Source organism: Mobula birostris, chromosome 7, assembly GCF_030028105.1.
Source record: "Mobula birostris isolate sMobBir1 chromosome 7, sMobBir1.hap1, whole genome shotgun sequence".
Classification (NCBI taxonomy): Eukaryota; Metazoa; Chordata; class Chondrichthyes; order Myliobatiformes; family Myliobatidae; genus Mobula; species Mobula birostris.
The window spans coordinates 59,574,542-59,593,407 of NC_092376.1; the positions used below are offsets into that span (position 1 = coordinate 59,574,542).

The following is an 18,866-nucleotide window of genomic DNA, read 5'->3' on the forward strand; positions in this document are numbered from 1 at the left end:
CCAACCATTATGCCTATCTGAACCAATCCCACTTGCCTGCAGTAACTCCATATCCCTTTATAACATGCTCATTCTTGTTAAGATGCCTGTTAAATATTGTTAATATTCCTGTCTCTACCAAGTTCTCGTGCAGCTCATTCCAAATACAAACTATTCTTTGTATGGAAACATTTATCCTTCTGATCCCCTTTAAACCTTCTTCCTCTTATCTTAAACCTGGGCCCTGTAGTTGTCATGGTCCGGATCGGGGTCCCTTTAAATTTAGCTTGTTTATATTATGACCCAGATGGTTGATTTCCTGTTTTCCCGTGTCCCTCGACTTTGGTGATTAGAGGCAATTAACACTCGGCTGAACCGGTAGTTTATAGTCTCGGCTTTCAGCCGTTTGGTGCGGGAGCGTCTGCGAAGTCTGCAAAGTCACGGCGTGCCAATGTCATCTGGCCGGAGCAAGTCTTGTCTCCGCCCGAAGCGAGTGCCAGTAATTCGCCTTTCCTCACCGGAGCAACCCTGTTCAGTTACCTCGCCGAAGCGAGCCTGCAAAGTTTCCTCTTCAAGGTGGGTCCGTCAGTTAACCCACTGGAGAGAAACAAGAGCCGCTGTCTTCTGTTCCCGGGCCGAGTCGAGAGCTCGGCACTACCCAAAGGTTCCAAGAACCATGTCCTGGCTCTGGTGGCATCCAAGTATCACGTTGAAGTCCTGGTCCTGGCGGCATCCAAGTACCACGTCAAGTCCTGGTCCCGGCAGCGTCCAAGTACCACGTCCAAGTCCTGGCCCTGGCGGCGACCAAGTACCACACCCACGTCCTGGCCCCGGCGGCGTCCAAGTACCACGTCCAAGTCCTGGCCCCGGCGGCGTCCAAGTACCACGTCCAAGTCCTGGCCCCGGCGGCGTCCAAGTACCACGTCCAAGTCCTGGCCCTGGCGGCGACCAAGTACCACGTCCAAGTCCTGGCCCCGGCGGCGTCCAAGTACCACGTCCAAGTCCTGTCCCCGGCGGCGTCCAAGTCCTGGCCCTGGCGGCGTCCAAGTACCACGTCAAGTCCTGGTCCCAGCAGCGTCCAAGTACCACGTCCAAGTCCTGGCCCCGGCGGCGTCCAAGTTCCACGTCAAGTCCTGGCCCTGGCGGCTTCCAGTTCCGAGTCTAGTCCTGGCCCTGGCGGCGTCCAAGTAGCAGGTCTAGTCCTGGCCCTGGCAGTCTGTGATTCCTGTCCTACCCCCTTGACTGAATCCCTTCTCTGCCCCTCTCGCCTCTAGCCCTCGTCTGCAGCCCCCACCTGCACTTTGGTCTAGTTCCATCACTGGAGCTAGATAGGTACTGTCTGGTGTCCATTCGTGTTGGTCTTGTCTTGTCTTGTCCTCGCCTCTGTGGGGTAAGTCTGGCCATCTTGCCATTGCCCTGGGGGGAGTCATGTCTTGTCTTGTCCTGTCTTCGCCTCTGTGGGGTAAGTCAGGTCGTCTTACCGTTGCGTCGCAGGGAGTCGTGTCTTGTCTTGTCTTGTCCTTGCCTCCGTGGGGTAAGTCAGGCCGTCTTGCCATTGCCCCGTGGAGGGTCATGAGTCCTGGCCCTATGTCCTGTACCCAAGGAGGGGTCCCGGCTCTCTGTTCTGTGTGTGAGTCCCGGCCCTATGTCCTGTACCCAAGGAGGGGTCCCGGCTCTCTGTTCCGTGTGGGAGTCCTGGCCCTATGTCCTGTTCCCAAGGAGGGGTCCCGACCCTGTGTTCTGTGTATGTGTCCATGGTTCCATGTACCTGCTCTCCCGAGACCGAGGCTCTGTTTTCCATGTTCCTCCTCTCCCCAGCCCATGTCATGTCCATGCCTGGTTCTGGGGTCCAAGCCCGAGGCAAGATCCATGTACTGGGTCCTTGCCCAGTCTCGGGCTCGGACTCCATACCCTAGCCTCTTCATGTCTCCTCTAGTTCTGAGAGCCGATTCTGAGTCCTAGCCCAGACCCTTGGCCCCAGCCTAGTCGTAGTCCTGAGTTCTTGTCCAGTTCGCTACTCCTGCTGCCTAGCTCTCCTGGTATTGAAAAATAAACTAAATCTAAGTAACCTCACAAGATATGTCTTTCATTTGGGTCCACCCTTGCTCCCAATGCCCCCGCCATTGTGACAGAACGCTCTCGCCAAACATGGACCCAGCAGACACAAACTGTTTTTCCAAACTCTTGTCAGCCTGAAAGTCAAGGTGTTGTTCTGTTTTGCCCACCAGCCAAATCCCCTCCACCCACCCGGGTCATCGATAATACAGGCAAATCTGTTGGTCACCTGGAGGCATTGGGAGGGGGGGTACTGTCATGGCCCGGATCGGGGTCCCTTTAAATTTAGCTTGTTTATGTTATGATCTGGACTGTTGATTCCCTGTTTTCCCGTGTCCCTCGACTTTGGTGATTAGAGGCAATTAACACTCGGCTGAACCGGTAGTTTATAGTCTCCGGCTTTCAGCCGTTCGGTGTAGGAGCATCTGGGAAGTCTGCAAAGTCACGGCGTGCCAATGTCATTTGGCCGGAGCAAGCCTAGTCTCTGTCCGAAGCGAGTGCCGGTAATTCACCTTTCCTCACTGGAGCAACCCTGTCAAGTTACCTCGCCGAAGCGAGCCTGCAAAGTTTCCTCATCAAGGTGGATCTGTCAGTTAACCCACTGGAGAGAATCAAGAGCCACTGTCTACTGTTCCCAGGCCGAGTCGAGAGCTCGGCACTACCCGGAGGTTCCAAGCACCATGTCCTGGCTCCGGTGGCATCCAAGTACCACGTCCACGTCCTGGTCCTGGCGGCATCCAAGTACCACATTCAAGTCTTGGCCCTGGCGTCATCCAAGTACCACGTCCACGTCCTGGCTCCGGTGGCATCCAAGTACCATGTCCAGTCCTGGCCCTGGCGGTGTTCAAGTACCATGTCAAGACCTGGCCCTGGTGGCTTCCAGTTCCGAGTCTAGTCCTGGCCCTGGCAATCTGTGATTCCTGTCCTACCCCCTTGACTGAATCCCTTCTCTGCCCCTCTTGCCTCTAGCCCTCGTCTGCAGCCCCCGCCTGCATTTCAGTCTAGTTCCATCACCGGAGCTAGATAGGTATTGTCTGGTGTCCGTTCGTGTTGGTCTTGTCTTGTCTTGTCCTCGCCTCCGTGGGGTAAGTCTGGCCGTCTGGCTGTCTTGCCGTTGCCCCGCGGGGAGTCATGTCTTGTCTTGTCCTGTCCTCGCCTCTGTGGGGTAAGTCTGGCCGTCTGGCCGTCTTGCCGTTGCCCCGCTGGGAGTCGTGTCTTGTCTTGTCTTGTCCTTGCCTCTGTGGGGTAAGTCAGGTCGTCTTGCTGTTGCCCCGCGGAGGGTCATGAGTCCCGGCCCTATGTCCTGTACCCAAGGAGGGGTCCCGGCTCTCTGTTCTGTGTGTGAGTCCCGGCCCTATGTCCTGTACCCAAGGAGGGGTCCCGACTCTGTGTTCTGTGTATGTGTCCATGGTTCCATGTACCTGCTCCCTGAGACCGAGGCTCTGTGTTCCCATGTTCCTCCTCTCCCTAGCCCATGTCATGTCTTTGCCTGGTTCTGGGGTCCGAGCCCGAGGCAAGACCCAGGTACTGGGTCCTAGCCCAGTCTCTGGCTTGGAGTCCATACCCTAGCCTCTTCATGTCTCCTCTAGTTCTGGGAGCCAATTCCAAGTCCAAGCCTAGACCCTTGGCCCCAGCCTAGTCGTAGTCCTCAGTTCTTGTCCAGTTCGCTACTCCTGCTCCTGCCTTGCTCTCCTGGTATCGAACAATAAACTAAATCTAAGTAACCTCACAAGATATGTCTTGCATTTGGGTCCACCCTTGCTCCCAATGCCCCCGCCATTGTGCCAGTAGTTTTAGATACCCCTGCCACGGGAAACAATCTCGGGTTATCTACCCCATCTTATGTCTGTTACAATTTTATATCATTTCGCCCTTTAGCTTCCTTTGTTTCAGTAGGAACAAACCCAGCCTGCCTGATCTCTCCTAATATATCTGAAGCCCTACAATCAAGGCAAAATCCTTGTGAATCTCTTCTGTACCTTCTCGAGCTTAATCGTCCCTTTCCTCAAGTGTAATAACCAGAACTGCACATAGAACTCCAAGTAGGGCCAAACCAGCATCTTGCACAACTGTAACATTATGTCCTAACTCCTCTCCTCAGACCCTAGCCAATGGAGGCACGTATGCCAGGCCCTTCTTCACCACCTTGTCTACCCGTGTTGCCACTTTCAAAGAATGATATATTTATCCCCCTCCGTTCTACAATACATCCCCCCCTCCACCCGAGTCCTGTCATTCACAGTATATATCGTGCCCTGATTTAATTTTCTAAATTGCATCATTGCACTTGCCTGAATTAAGTTCCATCTGCCATTCCCTTGCCCACTTTCTCAGTTTATTGTAACCTCAAACAACTTTCATGAATCCAATTTGGCAAGTTTAAGATCTGATTTCCAAACTCTGTGGATCAGTGGCTTCTAACCTTTTAGACTAGTGTCCCATGAGGAATCTTGTTAAAGTTCTTACTCCATGTGGATGCTGTCAACTGAACAGCCTTTATCAACAAATTCCCTCCAACAAAGCCATACCGACTATCCTTGATCAACCCCTGTCTTTCAAGCACAGGTTAATCTTGTCCTTCAGGACTTTTTCCAATAGTTCCCAACCACTGAAGGGTGAGAGTGAGTGCCCCCTTTGGATATCCACATTTAGGTATTTCTTAGTGCCAGTTCTCAATGCTGAGGTCACAGTAAACAAAAATCCAAAGGTACCTTCGCTGGGCTTCTTTTGACTAACACACACAAAATTCTGGAGGAACTCAGCAGATCAGGCAGCATCTATGGAGAAAAATAAAGAGTCGACGTTTAGGGCCGAGACCCTGCTTTTGATTTCTGCAATGCAGCAGCAAGTTGTCATATTGAACATTTATCAATAGAGGTACTGTACCCTGATGGTCTTAAAACTCGATTTCTGAGTGAGAATGATCTTAATTTTGACTTTGAGAACAATACCGGGACCCATAGAGCTCACAGAAATGAATGACAGCAACCAACATAAATATTGCTCCTGGAAGAAACCTTGAAAGTTAAACTGGATAAACAGCACTGCACACAGTACTTCAGCTGTGACCTAATGTTTTATAAATTTGTACCATAACCTCCTTGTTCTTATATTTTACATCCAAGATAATTAAGGCTAGTATCCCACATGCCTTCCTCATCAACTTGCTTTCTGTGTTGTCACCTTGTACATCAGGGGCCCTCTGTTCCTCAATATTCCATAGGACCCAGACATTCATTGTGTGTGTTCTACAGTTATTAGTTTTCCACAGAGTGCTTCACACTTATTGGAATTAAATTTCATCTGCCTTTATTTGTTTATTTTAGCAGCTGATCAATATCTCCCTGTAATTGAAGATTATACTCCTCATTTCAGGGAGGTAGCACCATCAATTTGTGGGAGACTCCCGGAACTTCCGGGAGAGGTGGGATGTCTGCAATACAGTAGCTCCTTAGCAGCTAGCCAGGTAGTTTAAGTAACATTGGCTATGTTAATGAACGAATGACACCTGTTAGTCTCACCTCAACATGTCTTTTACAGTCTTAACCCACCATGGGCAATAGAAAAATCACTGTTGCAAACAGTGCAGCGAGCAACACTGTCATTATTTTTGACCCCTATTAGGCAGAGGTACACTTTAGGGTATTCTGGGGTGACGTACGTTTTTGGAACACTCTGTCATGGCGCGCGCTTGCTCTCTCTCTCTCTCTCTCTCACTCAAAAAAATTGACTTCCGGGATATTGTATATAATTTGTGGGCATCAAGGAGCCACTATTAATATGTGGGAGACTCCCGGAACTTCGGGGAGAGGTGGGATGTCTGTGTGTGTCATCTAGAAACTTTCTAAGCATATACCCAACATTCCTATACAAGCTGTTAATGCATGTTGCATATAGTTAAGGGTCCCCTGTGGTATATCACTAATCCCAGGTTTCTAAACGGAACTCCTTTTTGTTAGAAGCCTTTCTTCTGTTTTGTTTTAACTAATTTCTCACCTGATGAAATTATCAAGCTGCAGGATTTTTTCTGGCATTTCGAGCCTCTAAAATTTTAAAAGGAACCCATTGAAATCACATCGTCTGGTGATTAGGACTCCAGTTTGAGACACTTTTCAAGAAGTTTGTTTTCAGAGATTTGTGCACATTCTGCTAAGAATGTGCAGAAGCTGAAATGTGTCTGACCACTGAAATAAAACTGCTGAGGAGTCTTCAGCATTAGTAAAAACAAGTTTTTTTTGAGAGAACAACTCCAGTCTTTACTTAGTCCAATATAATTGAAAGTGAAGCTTGGGCATTACACTTACTTGGCAGGTTGGGTGCCAGTGAAACAGCAGAGAGGCACAAGAAAATCTGGTCTCAAAAAGATAATGTACTGTATTAAAGATTTGTGTCAATTCTCTCAGAAACTCCTGTCAGGCAAGTAATAATGCAAAAATTGTATTTTAGTTGTGCTTCAAAATTAGATCTTACAGTGCATTATTGTTCCATGCTTTTATATTCAATTACATTAATTTTTATGGAAAATAAATTGTGATTGAGGATCGGAAACTAACAACCTGATTTCTGAAATCTGCAATTGTAGTACTGGCTTTCTCCTTGTGTCCTGCTCTGCTTCCAGCCACTGCACACTAGAATAGCTTTAGGACTCCATTACTGCAGCCTTACCCCATATTACAAAGAACTTCGATGCAAAGACTGAACATATCAGGCGAATAATAAGATAAAATAAGATGCAAAATAGTTTAATGCAGTTTTCCAGCGCTGCACAGATGAATGTTTCAGGATGATTACCTTTATGGATGACTTCTCAATGACAGGTAATTAATTTATTGTGGAGTGCAGCCAATCTTCTAGGCATGACTTTCTTCTAATTTTTTTAATCAGTGCAAAGAAATGTACCAATGTGTGCAGAATATAATTTGTGCTAATATTTATGTGATCTTCCTCAGGGATTCAGTTGATTTTGATCATGGTGCTGGAAGGACTAAGGTTACATTGCAAATTTATAAGACCATAAGATATATGAGCAGAATCAGGCCATCTGGCCCATCGAGCCTCTTCCACTATTCAATCATGGCTGATCCTTTTTTTATCTCCTTCTCAACCCCAGTTCCCGGCCTTCTCCCCGTAACCTTTAGTGCCATGTCCAGTCAAGAACCTATCAATCTCTGCCTTAATACACCCAATGACCTGGCCTCCACAGCTGCCCGTGGCAACAAATTCCACAACTTCACCACCCTTTGGCTGAAGAAATTTCTCTGCATCTCTGTTCTGAAAGGGTACCCCTCTATCCTGAGGCCGTACCCTCTTGTCCTAGACTCTCCCACAATGGGAAACATCCTTTCCACATCTACCCTATCTAGGCCTTTCAACATTCGAAAGGTTTCAATGAGATCCCCACTCGTCCTTATCTTAGGTTTGCTTTGAAATTAGCTCTTACAGTACCTTATTTTTCTATACTATTTGATTCAATTTTAACAGAGAATTGGAAATTTGCAGCCAACAGAACCTAGGCTCCTGTACCTCCCTCTGCAACTGGATCCCTGACTTCCTAACTGGAAGACCACTATCGGTGTGGATTGGAAATAACATCTCCACCTCGCTGACAGTCAGCACTGGCGCACCTCAGGGATGTGTGCTTAGCCCACTGCTCTACCCTCTCTACCTGAATGACTGTGTGGCTAGGCACAGCTCAAATGGCATCTATAAATTTGCTGATGATGGAATTGTTGGCAGAATCGTAGATGGTGATGACAGGGCATACAGAGCAAGATATACGAGTTAGTGGAGTGGTGTCGCAGCAACAACCTTCAGCAAGACCAGCAAGAGTAAGACAAGGGAACACAAACCAATCCTCACAGAGGGATCAGAAGTGGAGAGAGTGAAGAGTGAACTGGCGGGAGGACAAGAAGGCGGTGTGACGCAGCGCACGCGGCCTCTCCGTTGATGAATATCTGTTATCTGTCAAGTAGGATGCCGTGCACAATTCTGATTTGATGGAGGCAGATGTGAGAGCACGGAGGAACATCTGGTGAAACTTCTGAAATGCCTACTTCGCTGCCGCTGCTACTGTGCGATCGAGAATCTCCGGAGGGGAAGGCTCCAAATCCCTGGCTTTGCCTATTGCCTGTTGCCTGTTGCCTGTTGCCGGGGCCGGGGTCGAAGCGCTCGGCAGAGATGGTGCTCGGTGCTCGGTGTCGGAGGGCTGATCGGAGGCTCGAAGTTTTCAGACGGACTCAGAGTTGGACTGTGGTCGGGTGCTTCCAGGATGCTGCATCAGCAAGTTTGTGGTGCTGGAAGCTCATGGCAGGGAGAGTTTCTCCCTTCAACCGTCTGCATGAGATGTTGGGGCTATGGGGACTTTGAGACTTTTTTTTTACCGTGCCCATGGTCTGCTCTTATCAAATTACAGTATTGCTTTGCACTGTTGTAACTATATGTTATAATCATGTGGTTTTTGTCAGTTTTAGTCTTGGTCTGTCTTGTGTTTCTGTGATATCATACTGGAGGAACATCATATTATTTTTTAATGCATGCATTTCTAAATGACAATAAACGAGGACTGAGTGTCCTCATAATCTAATCTAATAATCTAACCTAAATGTCAAGTTCCTGGGTGTCAATGTCTCTGAGGACCTAACCTCGACACAATATATATATTGATGCAGCTACAAAGAGGTCAAGATAGCAGCTGTATTCCACTGGGAGTTTGAGATTTGGTTTCTCAACTAAAACACTTGAGAACTTCTACAAATGTGCCATGGAGAGTATTCTGACTGGCTGCATCATTGGCTGGTAAGGGGGGGGGGGCGCGGTGGGGGTGCAGTTGTAGAAACTTATAAAATTAGTCATCTCCATCATGGGTACCAGCCCCCGTAGTATCCAAGGAGTGATACCTTAGGAAGGCAATTAAAGATCTCCACCACTCAGGATACGCCCCCCTTTACACTGACAGGAGGGAGGTATCGAAGCCTGAAGACACACCCTCAGCAATTCAGGAACAGCTCCTTTCCCTCTACCATCTGATTTCTAAATGGACATTGAACCCATGAACACTACCTCACTACTTTTTTATTTCTGTTTTTTTGTACTGCTTATTTTGTTTTAACTATTGAATATATATATGTATATGTAATGTAACTCTGTTTTTACTCTATTTTTTTATCATATATTTCACTGTACTGCTGCCATAAAGTTAACAACTTTAAATGTTGAGGATATTAAATTTGATTCTGATTTGTGAAGTCCACAATTTTAATCCTGGCTTCCTCCTTGTGTCTGACTCTGCTTGCAGAATTGACTTGATAATGGTGACAAGATGATAAGAGGCATAGATCAAGTGGACAGCCAGAGGTTTTTTCCCAGGGTGGAAATGGCTAATATGAAGGGGCATAATTTTAAGGTGACTGGAGGAAAGCATAGAGGGGACGTCAGAGGTAAGCCTTTTATACAGAGAGTAGTGGGTGCATGGAACACCTTGCTGGGGGTGGTGGTAGAGGAAGGGACATTTAGAAACTCTTAAATAGGCATATGGGTGATAGAAAAATGGAGGACTATTGGCACAACATCATGGGCCAAAGGGCCTGTATTCCACGGCAATGTTCTGTGTTCTATGTTTCCAGCCACTGCACACTAGAATAGTTTTAAGATTCAATGTATTGCCATTTTAACTGGTATTACAAAGACCTTTGATGCAAAAACTAATCAGGCAAGCGGTAATGCAAAAATTCTTAACATTTCCCTCATGACCAGTAGAAGTTCATTTAGGCAAATATAAGAGTAACCTAAGGACATGTTTGATAAGAGCTTCATTATTTACTGCTTCTTGGAATAAAGCCATCTAAAGTGCATCAGGATTAAAACTCTGAATGTTGCGGATACGAGTTGGTAAATAGAAAAGAATTTAGGACAGTGTAAGTAATGCTAATGGAAAACACATTACATCATCATTCACCAAAATGAACACTGGATCTGAACCATCAGTAATTAAATGTAAACAGGGTTTTTATTCAGGTGAATTTATTGTAATCTGAAATGTTCAAAGTTTCAGTTTATTATAATCTCGAGTCACCTTATGAGGATGACTGTACTTAATTGAATGCAGCAACAAACAATAGCTCCAGAAGGTAAGCTACAGGAAGATCTGGGCAGAGATGGCTACAGGCCACCTCCTGGATTGATCACCCCCACCCACTGGAGCAGAAGTAAAAGACACTTTGTGATTTTACGCAGCATGTCAACCGTATCTGCAGACCCCCGTTTACATCTGCAGAGATGTGATCCTCAAAGAAGAACTATTTTAGGCAGAGATCACACAGTAAGAAATATAGAGATGTTGTAACATGCCTTTAAGTAATTGGAGTAGGAACTCATTCACAAGTTATTCATGGACCAACACAGGAAAATACCCACTTTGTGGACACTCCTGTCTGACTGGCTGGACAACTATGCGGTGGTTAACGATGATAAGGAAAGGATCACATGGTTTGCATTGGTGAATTTTATTTTGCAGACTCCTTATGAAAATGGTCAGGCAGCATGCATAAAATGCTGGAGGAACTCAGCAGGCCAGGCAGCGCTGGGTATAGTTGATGTTTTAGGCCGAGACTCTTCATCAGGACTGGAGAGAAAAAAAAGATGAGGAGTCAGAGTTAGAACGTGGGGGGAGGGGAGGAAGAAACACAAAGTGATAGGTGAAACTGGGAGGGGTGAAGTAAAGTGCTGGGTAGTTGATTGGTGAATGAGATACACAGCGGGAGAAGGGGAAATCTGATAGGAGAGGACAAAAAGCCATGGAAGAAAGGAAAGGGGGAGGAGCACCAGAGGGATGGACTGGTAAGGAGATAAGGTGAGAGAGGGAAAGGGGAAAGGGGAATGGGGAATGGTGAAAGGGGAGGAGGCATGACCAGAAGTTTGAAAAAATGAAAATTTTCTCTCCGTTATGAAAACAATCTCTCTATTAGAGAGTTCCTTATATCCCATGCAGGCAACCTAATTCACTCAGCTGGATGATGAGGTTGTGGGTGTTGAGCAAACACATCCTTCTGATGGCTGCTATTTTCCTCCTACACCTGTTTCTCTCCTATCTCCAAAGCATGCCCCTCGGGCTCTGGGCTCCCTGCTCTTCTTCCTCCAGCAACGGCTGCTGTCTTTGATTAGTTAGGTTGGGAACCTATTTGACATATACAGCATGTGGATCCTAGTTAGGACACCTATGACAATTTCCACCACAGTCCTGGATCATTTTATGTGTGCTCACCAACTGATATTAGACAGCACATTAGTATGCATCTCCAAGGATATAGAATGTGATCTTTGCCTCTGAGCAATGCCAGCAGTTGGAAGTATCCAGCAACTTGGCTTTCCTCAACAGGAAGAACTTGTGTACTTTTGGGAGATGTGACATTCACCATGATGAAATTCTTCTAATGATCCACACAACTTGGATATTTTTATTAATGAACAGGAAAGGTTTCCCTTCTCTCTAATGTTATTTTTAATGTGGTGAGAATAATGACTGGTCTCATCACTGCCGGGTATGGAAACATCAATGCCCTTGAAAGGAAAAGCCCAAAAAACAGTAGTCGATATAGCCCAGTCCATCATGGGTAAAGCCCTCCCCACAAATGAGCACAACTACAAAGAGCACTGTTGCAAGAAAACTGCATCCTTCATCAAGAACCCCCACCATCCAGGCCATGCTTTCTTCTTGCTGCTGCCATCAGGAAGAAGGTACAGGAGCCTCAGAACTCACACCAGCAGGCTCAGGAGCAGTTAATATCCCTCAACCATCAGGCTCTTGACCCAGAAGGGATAACTTTACTCAATTTCACTCACCCCATCACCGAACTATTCCCACCATTATGGACTCACTATCAAGGACTCTTCATCTTCTCAATATTTATTGTTTATTTATGTATTTATTATTATTATTTTGTTTGTTTTATTATTTTTGGATTTGCACAATTTGTTGTATTTTGTATATTGTTTGTTCGTCTTGTGTGAGATTTATCATTGATTCTATTTTTTACTGTAAATGCCTACAAGAAAATGAATCTCAGGGTAATAGGAGGGGTGATTGATAAGTTCCTGGCCTGACGTAGAAGGAGATGAGTTATTAACTTCAAACTTTCTGCGTTTTCACTCAAAGAGTTGAACTGCATGTGCATGTAACAAGAGCTGTATAACTCATCTCCTTCTACCCACAGCCACAAACTTATCAATCACCCCTGCTGTGGACCACCTGGAGGTCCAAGACGCTCTCGTTACATGCATGTGCAGTTCAACTCTTTGAGTGATAATGCAGAAAGTTTGAAGTAAATAACTCATCTCCTTCTACCTTAGGCTACGAACCTATCAATCACCCCTGCTGTGGACCACTTCTACAAAGAAGGGAACCGTATGCTCCACGACCGCTGGACTAAGTGTGCACATGTAGGAGGGGACTATGTTGAAAAATAAATGTGCTAAGTTTTCTAAAATTGACTCCTTCTACCTTAGGACACGAATGTATTAATCACCCCTTGTATATGGTGACATACATGTACTTTGATAATAAACGTTCTTTGAACTTTGATTCAGTTTCCTTCTGCTCTATTGTCCTTCTCACAACCACATATCATCTCAAGCTCACGCTTCCAAAACTATTAACATTTCCTGGGAGATGTAAAGAAGTAAATGTTGCCTTAATCTCAGATATTTGTTCTCCTTTCATGTTACCACATGCATAAAATATAATACACTTCCTAGTCATGAAGTGCTACAGCAAATAGAACAGGACAAATTTCACACTAGCCAAAGAGTTTTGGAAGTTCAGTTATGTAAATACCATCTCTAACAACAAAAATATTCAGACTGATAACGTGAAAACATTTAGATTGTTGGATAAGTTTCTTTTTTAGAACCATCATCACTGTTTTCTCAGGAAGATGTATTTAATCTTACACTACTGAATACTAAACATACAACACCTTCAAGTATATGAAGCAAGTTGTTTGGCCTCTAGCTGATTCCTAATGTCTAAAATGTAAGATGCTATCACTAGCTTTCACTTCTCCTTTTCCTGAAACATCCTTCAGTTCCCATTGCTTCCCATTCCACATACACTTGCCTCTGTGCACGTCCCTTCCATACTTCCCTATTTTTTCCTCTTTGCTCTTTCAAATCCACCCCAAAACATTGCTCCAATATCTGCATCTCGGTTTTCAATTCACTGACTTCCACTGATCCAAATGCTTTCCATATTAAGACTTTCATTGAAACTTCTCTTTTAGATCAAACTTCCAGTGACACTTACACCAAATTTAGAATTTGAAAAATAAACAGAGTACTTTTAAACACTGAAAAATTGGAAGGGTTTGGTCTTCAAAGGGAACTGGGTGACTTTGCAGAAAGAAAATCACTTAAGGTTACCATGCAGGTATGATAAGCAGTTTCCAAAGCAAACTGTGTGGTTTTTATTGCAAAATACTTATTGCTCCAATTATTTTTGTCACCGGGAAGGTGGCACATGGAATATCATTTACAACTCCATTCTCCTTATCCTAGACACGTACAATGTACAGAGAATTACATATGTTTGATAGATTATTTCCTGGGATGGCACGTGTGTTTGGGAGGATGGATTGTTCTAGGAGAAGACAAACCCAGTCTGCTATTCTAATATAGAAAGTGTTAATAAAATACATAGTTCTTTTGAGAGAGAATATGCATTAGAAGACAGAGACACATATCCCGGTACAATTAACACTGGCTGCCTAAATAGACTAGTTTTCTATCTCACATATGTAATGATCTATTATAAATACAAGGATCACCATAAGCTGTAATCCTTTCTGGCACATTTAAAATAAGCAGCTAATTTCAGAAATACAAACAATATTGGTCCAGAAATTCAATTGCATATGCATATGTTATACGATAAGCAAATATATTAAAGATGCAATATTGATGTTCATTGCAGTAATGACCTTGTAGCACGGAGGGTGCATAATACAGCTTTGGAGCTTGTGTTTCAGTGTCATAATGTGTCTGCACATGTAGTGTGCCAAGCACTCCATGATAACAATCACCATCAGAGCACATTTTACATCATTATATTCTTCTAAAATGCAATAATAGACCAGTTTATAATCAATTATTCAGACAGCGGAATGCTGTGAGTGCTCCAGCTCTATTTTGGGTATGCACTACAATATCCAATTCAGTAGTGGAGAAGTAAGATGTGTGCCTATCTGGCATTCTTCGCAATAGTTCAGACTGAGTCACCTGCCTACCATCGGCAGCAGTTCCCATTGAGAACCACCACTTTATTATAATACAATGCAAAAGGTTTCCAATTCATGTGCAGCTCCCATTGTTAATCACTGTTAGTTAACGTGCAATTTTACAGAGCCTTACACTGAATGAATGCACAAAAGTCACCCTTCAGCAGCCCTAATCAAGTAAGTGCAGTATCATTTCATGTGCTGTTGTAGCACCTCCTGTGCTAAAGAAGATGAGAAATAACAGAACCTAGCCTACAAATCTGGAATAATTTGCTGTTCTGTGTGCTTCAGGAGCTGTGGCTCAAACAGACCGTACTACTATTCCAGGCACTGAGCAACACTGTGATAAAAATATTGAGATAATTTACATTCTACTGAGAGGAAGCTAAGGAAATGAATCCACAACTGTCTTGTCGGCAAATACTGATACACGTTTGGCTGCTGATCATCCCGCACAGATGCTTCTAGTTACTTTCCTCATTCGAGTTCAATGTCACGATGTTTAACAACAATTTATGGCACATGAGGACTATTGGGAAAAATATTTTTTTAAGGGAAATCTGCTGCATGGGTCATCTATTCTTCACAAATAAATGCAGTGCAGCTAAAAGTAATTGAGGACAATATACAGTATATTTTGGCTGTCTCTCAAGTGGTTAACCTTCAGCTTGTCTAGAGCATTTTGGAATGGGCATTAAATCGTGACCTTGTCAGGAATATTCATATGCCAATTCCCTCTCACTCCCACATTTTTTTTCCCCTTAATTTTATTATTTTCAATATTTTTAAAGTTCTCAGTTCAAGTCAGCACCCTTCATTTACTTTGAAGAAACAAGAGTCAGGAGGGAAATCGACATAGGTAGATTATCTGTTTGTAGCTATTTAAAATAGCCAAGATCTATAGAGACAAAGAGTATTTTTATATTACCAAGTTTAGCAAACCTGAAATAAAGATTTTTTTTGGAATTCAGTGAGAAGATGAAATATGAAAGCAAATTAGCAACAAAAATCTAAATATTTCTCCTTACATGTTAAATGAAAGTATACAGCAAAAGTAAATGATTGTCACTTGGAAACAACGACAAGAGAAACTTTTTATTCCTTCCCAATTCTGACCAGAAATCTTTAACTATAAAATTGATTATTTTCCCACAGATTCTGCCTGACTTGCTGAGTATTTCCAGCATTTTTGCTTAATTTTAGACAAGAAAGATTATAATGGTGATACAAGGAAATAGATTTTTCTCATCTAGTTTCACAGCAGGGGCCTTGAAAACATTCTGTGAAATGCAAGGAGCCAAAGATTTAGTAAGAATGGGGGAATAAAATTAATTGCTATTCAGAAAGAGAAAGTATTGGTGAAATTAAAGAGACAAAAACTTAAAAAGAAGCCCTATACGAGACAATCTGTGGTTCTAACAGTGAGCCACAGATCTCTATATTCCAGATTGAAATATATAATACTACATAGTGCTTAAAAAATCTTTATTTAATTAGACAACATCAACAAGGTTTTAAAAAAGGTTTGAAAGATCTCATCAGGTTTATTAATATAGCGGCTAGATAAGTAACAGCTGTAGTGTTTCCATACACTTGTGAAAATGTAGTAAATAATAAATTGCCAATTGGAGTGAATAGTTTAGCAGGTAGAAAATCAAAGGGGGAAAGATACAGAGCTGGAACAAAGAAGCAACTTCCAGTTTGGCAGGCTGACCAGAAAATTCATGCTGACCTTCAGCTATTTAAAATGCACATTAAAGGACAGGACAGCATGTCATGTCTCCAAAAAAATATAAAACCTCAAAGAAAATGAGCTGGAAGGGGTGACAGAGTCTACAAGATAACTCAGGCAGGTTAAATAAATAAGCATGAGGAGGATTATGTGGGAAAACTTGAGGTTATTCACTTTTCTGAGAAGAAAATGAAAAAAGAATTTTTTTTCAAATCGTCAAAAACTCAGTAGTACTGAGTTTTCTGGTACTGGTACTGAGGAGAATGTTTGTCACACTACTGAGTTTAGAACAAAGCGTTAGAATAAAGCATCTGAAATGAGGAAACATTTCCTTACCGAAAGGGATATGAAGCTTTGGAATCATCTACCACAGAAGGTTGTGGATACTATGTCACAAGAGATCACTAGATTACTGAATATTAAAAGAATGAAAGAATATGAGAATTATGTAGAAATGATGATGTGGTGAAAGATCTTTTGTGATCTTACTGGATGTACAGTAAACTCAAACACATGTTTATTTGACATGCTCCATTTTAAAGGTACACAACTTGATATTGCACATTTTCCCCTGTCCATATTTTCCAGGACTTCTGGTCAAGATGGTGCCTGTGTACAACACTCCTTTGGCCAACATCATGTTGATAGATCATGAAACCATCTTTTTCACTTCTTTTATGTCATTTACGTTTGTTTCTCAACTTGAATGAGACTCTGGAACTGTTGGAGACTGTGTTTTGCTGTTTGGAGATCATTTGGGTGTTCCAGCGCTCTGCACTCTCTGAGAGGTTTCCGGGAGACAGAGACAACTTGAGCAAACCTTGAGGCGAGAAGGCTACAGGACAGGCATGAGCTAATACTTGGCTCCATTTCACCAATTATAGCTTCCATTGTTTGCTAATTAAAGCGACGAGGGAGATTGAAGCATTGAAGCCAGTGCAGAGGGCGAGCGCTGGCCGCTTGTCGTTTTGTAAGCTGCTCTAGACCGGAGAGGGGAGAGCCTGTCTCTGCGCCTGGAGAGCGTTGCCCAGGTTTTTTCTGTGCTTTGGATGTGAACTTGGACTATAGGTTCTTTTTTCAGTTTTATAGGTTTTTATATTCTGTGTTTTTTTCACCTGATCTTCTCGGGATTTTTTTCAGCGGGGAGGGGGATTTGGCGGTTGACGTGTCTGATCCGTTTTTATTGATTTTTTTGTGCGGGAGAAAGGGTTGGGGGTCAGTGTGCCTGAATCATTTTGCTTTGTTTTTGTTCTGAAGGAGGGAATTGGGGATTGATGTGCCTATTCCATTTTATTTGTTTTTTTGTGTGTGGGAGGAGGGATTTGGGGGTTAATGTGCCTGATCCACTTTGCTTGGTTTTTGTGCAGGGGGATTTGGGGGTTGATCTGCCTGTTCCATTTTTGTGTGTTTTTTTTGTGGGAAGGTGGGATTTTGGGGTTGATGATCACGCTGCCTGGTTTCATAGCTACCTGGAGAACTGAAGAATTTCAAAGTTGTCTACTTTGATAATACAGTAAATGAACCTTCGAACCTTGGTCACAAATGAAAATAACCCATTCTGTGACTAACTGTAAAACAACGAATTGCAATCTCTACAGTAAAAGAATAAAGGCAAAAGGGAATTATTATATTTAAATGTGCAGGAAGTTTTAAAATTGTGTCACCAACAGCAAATCAAAGGTTTGTAGGGGAGTGCAGCTGTTCACCGGAGTATTTTGTGCAAAATCTTCTCCGTGGATTGTCACCTTGTCGTGGTGGAGAAGCTTGTGTGGTCCTGTGATCCTGAGAGCAATGCCGTCTGGAGCTATGCTCCTGGTAGGGTCACCCAAGGCGGTAAGGTTGAGGGTGAGGTCCCTGACAAAGAACAATCCAGCAAGACCTCAACTGTGGAACAGGCGGATGAGGTTACTTCGAACTCAACGGCTGTGAAGGCAGATGAAGGCTGCAACAAATCCATCAGCTCCAATCGTTGTGGTTTCCATGCCATTGGAATCAGTTGGTTGACTTATGAAGTATTGTGTGCTTCTTGGAGTGCAACATCAAGTACACATTAAACAAATACGCGCTCAGGCGTCTTCGCTCTGTGGGCCACTTCTTCAGAACGAAGACCATCATCCTTGACCTCAAGGGATAGCCACGATGACAACGAAGATTTGTGCAAAATGCAGGCATAAAACAATGTTGCAAGAGCACTTGACTAGTTCTATGGTATGCAACTCCAAGGTAACTTCAAGTCAGATGCAATCCATAAAGGAACAGTCTCATCCAAAATCAGTGAATCAAATAAGTTGAGTAGCCATTCAATTAAGACAACAAGCTAATATACATAAAGCACTGATCACAGTTAATACTTCAATCATTTTATAGGAATCAAAAGAAAAAATTACGAACATGGATGGGATTCGGAAAGTTTCTGGTCTCCTTTTTATAGGAAGGTGTGGAGGCTTTAAAGAGGGTGTAGAAGAGGCTAACTAGGATGCTGCCTGAATTACAGGGCATGTGCTAAGAGAAGAAGTTAGACAAACGTGGGCTGTTTGCTCTGGAATGGCCAACACTGAGGGAAAACCTGATAGAAGTTTGTAAGATTTTGGGAGGCATAAATAGACAGGTGATATCTTCTACCTACAGCTGAAATGTCTAATATTGGAGGGTATGCATTAAAGGTGAGAGGGGCAAGTTCAAAGAAAACATAGAACATAGAACATAGAATAGTACAGCACGGTACAGACCCTTTGGCCCACAAAGTTGTGCCGACCCTTAAACCCTGCCTCCCATATAACACCCCACCTTAAATTCCTCCATACACCTGTCTAGTAGTCTCTTAAACTTCATTA

The 18,866-nt window shown here is 43.7% G+C and overlaps 2 protein-coding genes across 6 annotated transcripts in view; both read right to left on the bottom strand.

Moving 5' to 3' along the window:
* rpl31 (ribosomal protein L31) overlaps positions 1-18,866 on the bottom strand; it is a 179,165-nt gene that overhangs the window by 78,077 nt on the left and 82,222 nt on the right. Inside the window, exon 1 of one of the 2 annotated variants that reach the window (XM_072263265.1) lies at positions 11,564-11,567. The exons of the other annotated variant lie outside the window; for it this stretch is intronic. The gene's annotated coding sequence lies outside the window, so the exon portion shown is untranslated. Of the gene's footprint in view, positions 1-11,563; positions 11,568-18,866 lie in introns of those variants that run through there. 2 annotated transcript variants of the gene reach the window in all.
* The window catches only part of LOC140200242 (neuronal PAS domain-containing protein 2-like), a 112,537-nt gene that overhangs the window by 68,986 nt on the left and 24,685 nt on the right, over positions 1-18,866 (bottom strand). Inside the window, exon 2 of one of the 4 annotated variants that reach the window (XM_072263263.1) lies at positions 4,746-4,811. The exons of the other annotated variants lie outside the window; for them this stretch is intronic. The gene's annotated coding sequence lies outside the window, so the exon portion shown is untranslated. The remainder of the gene's footprint in view (positions 1-4,745; positions 4,812-18,866) is intronic. 4 annotated transcript variants of the gene reach the window in all.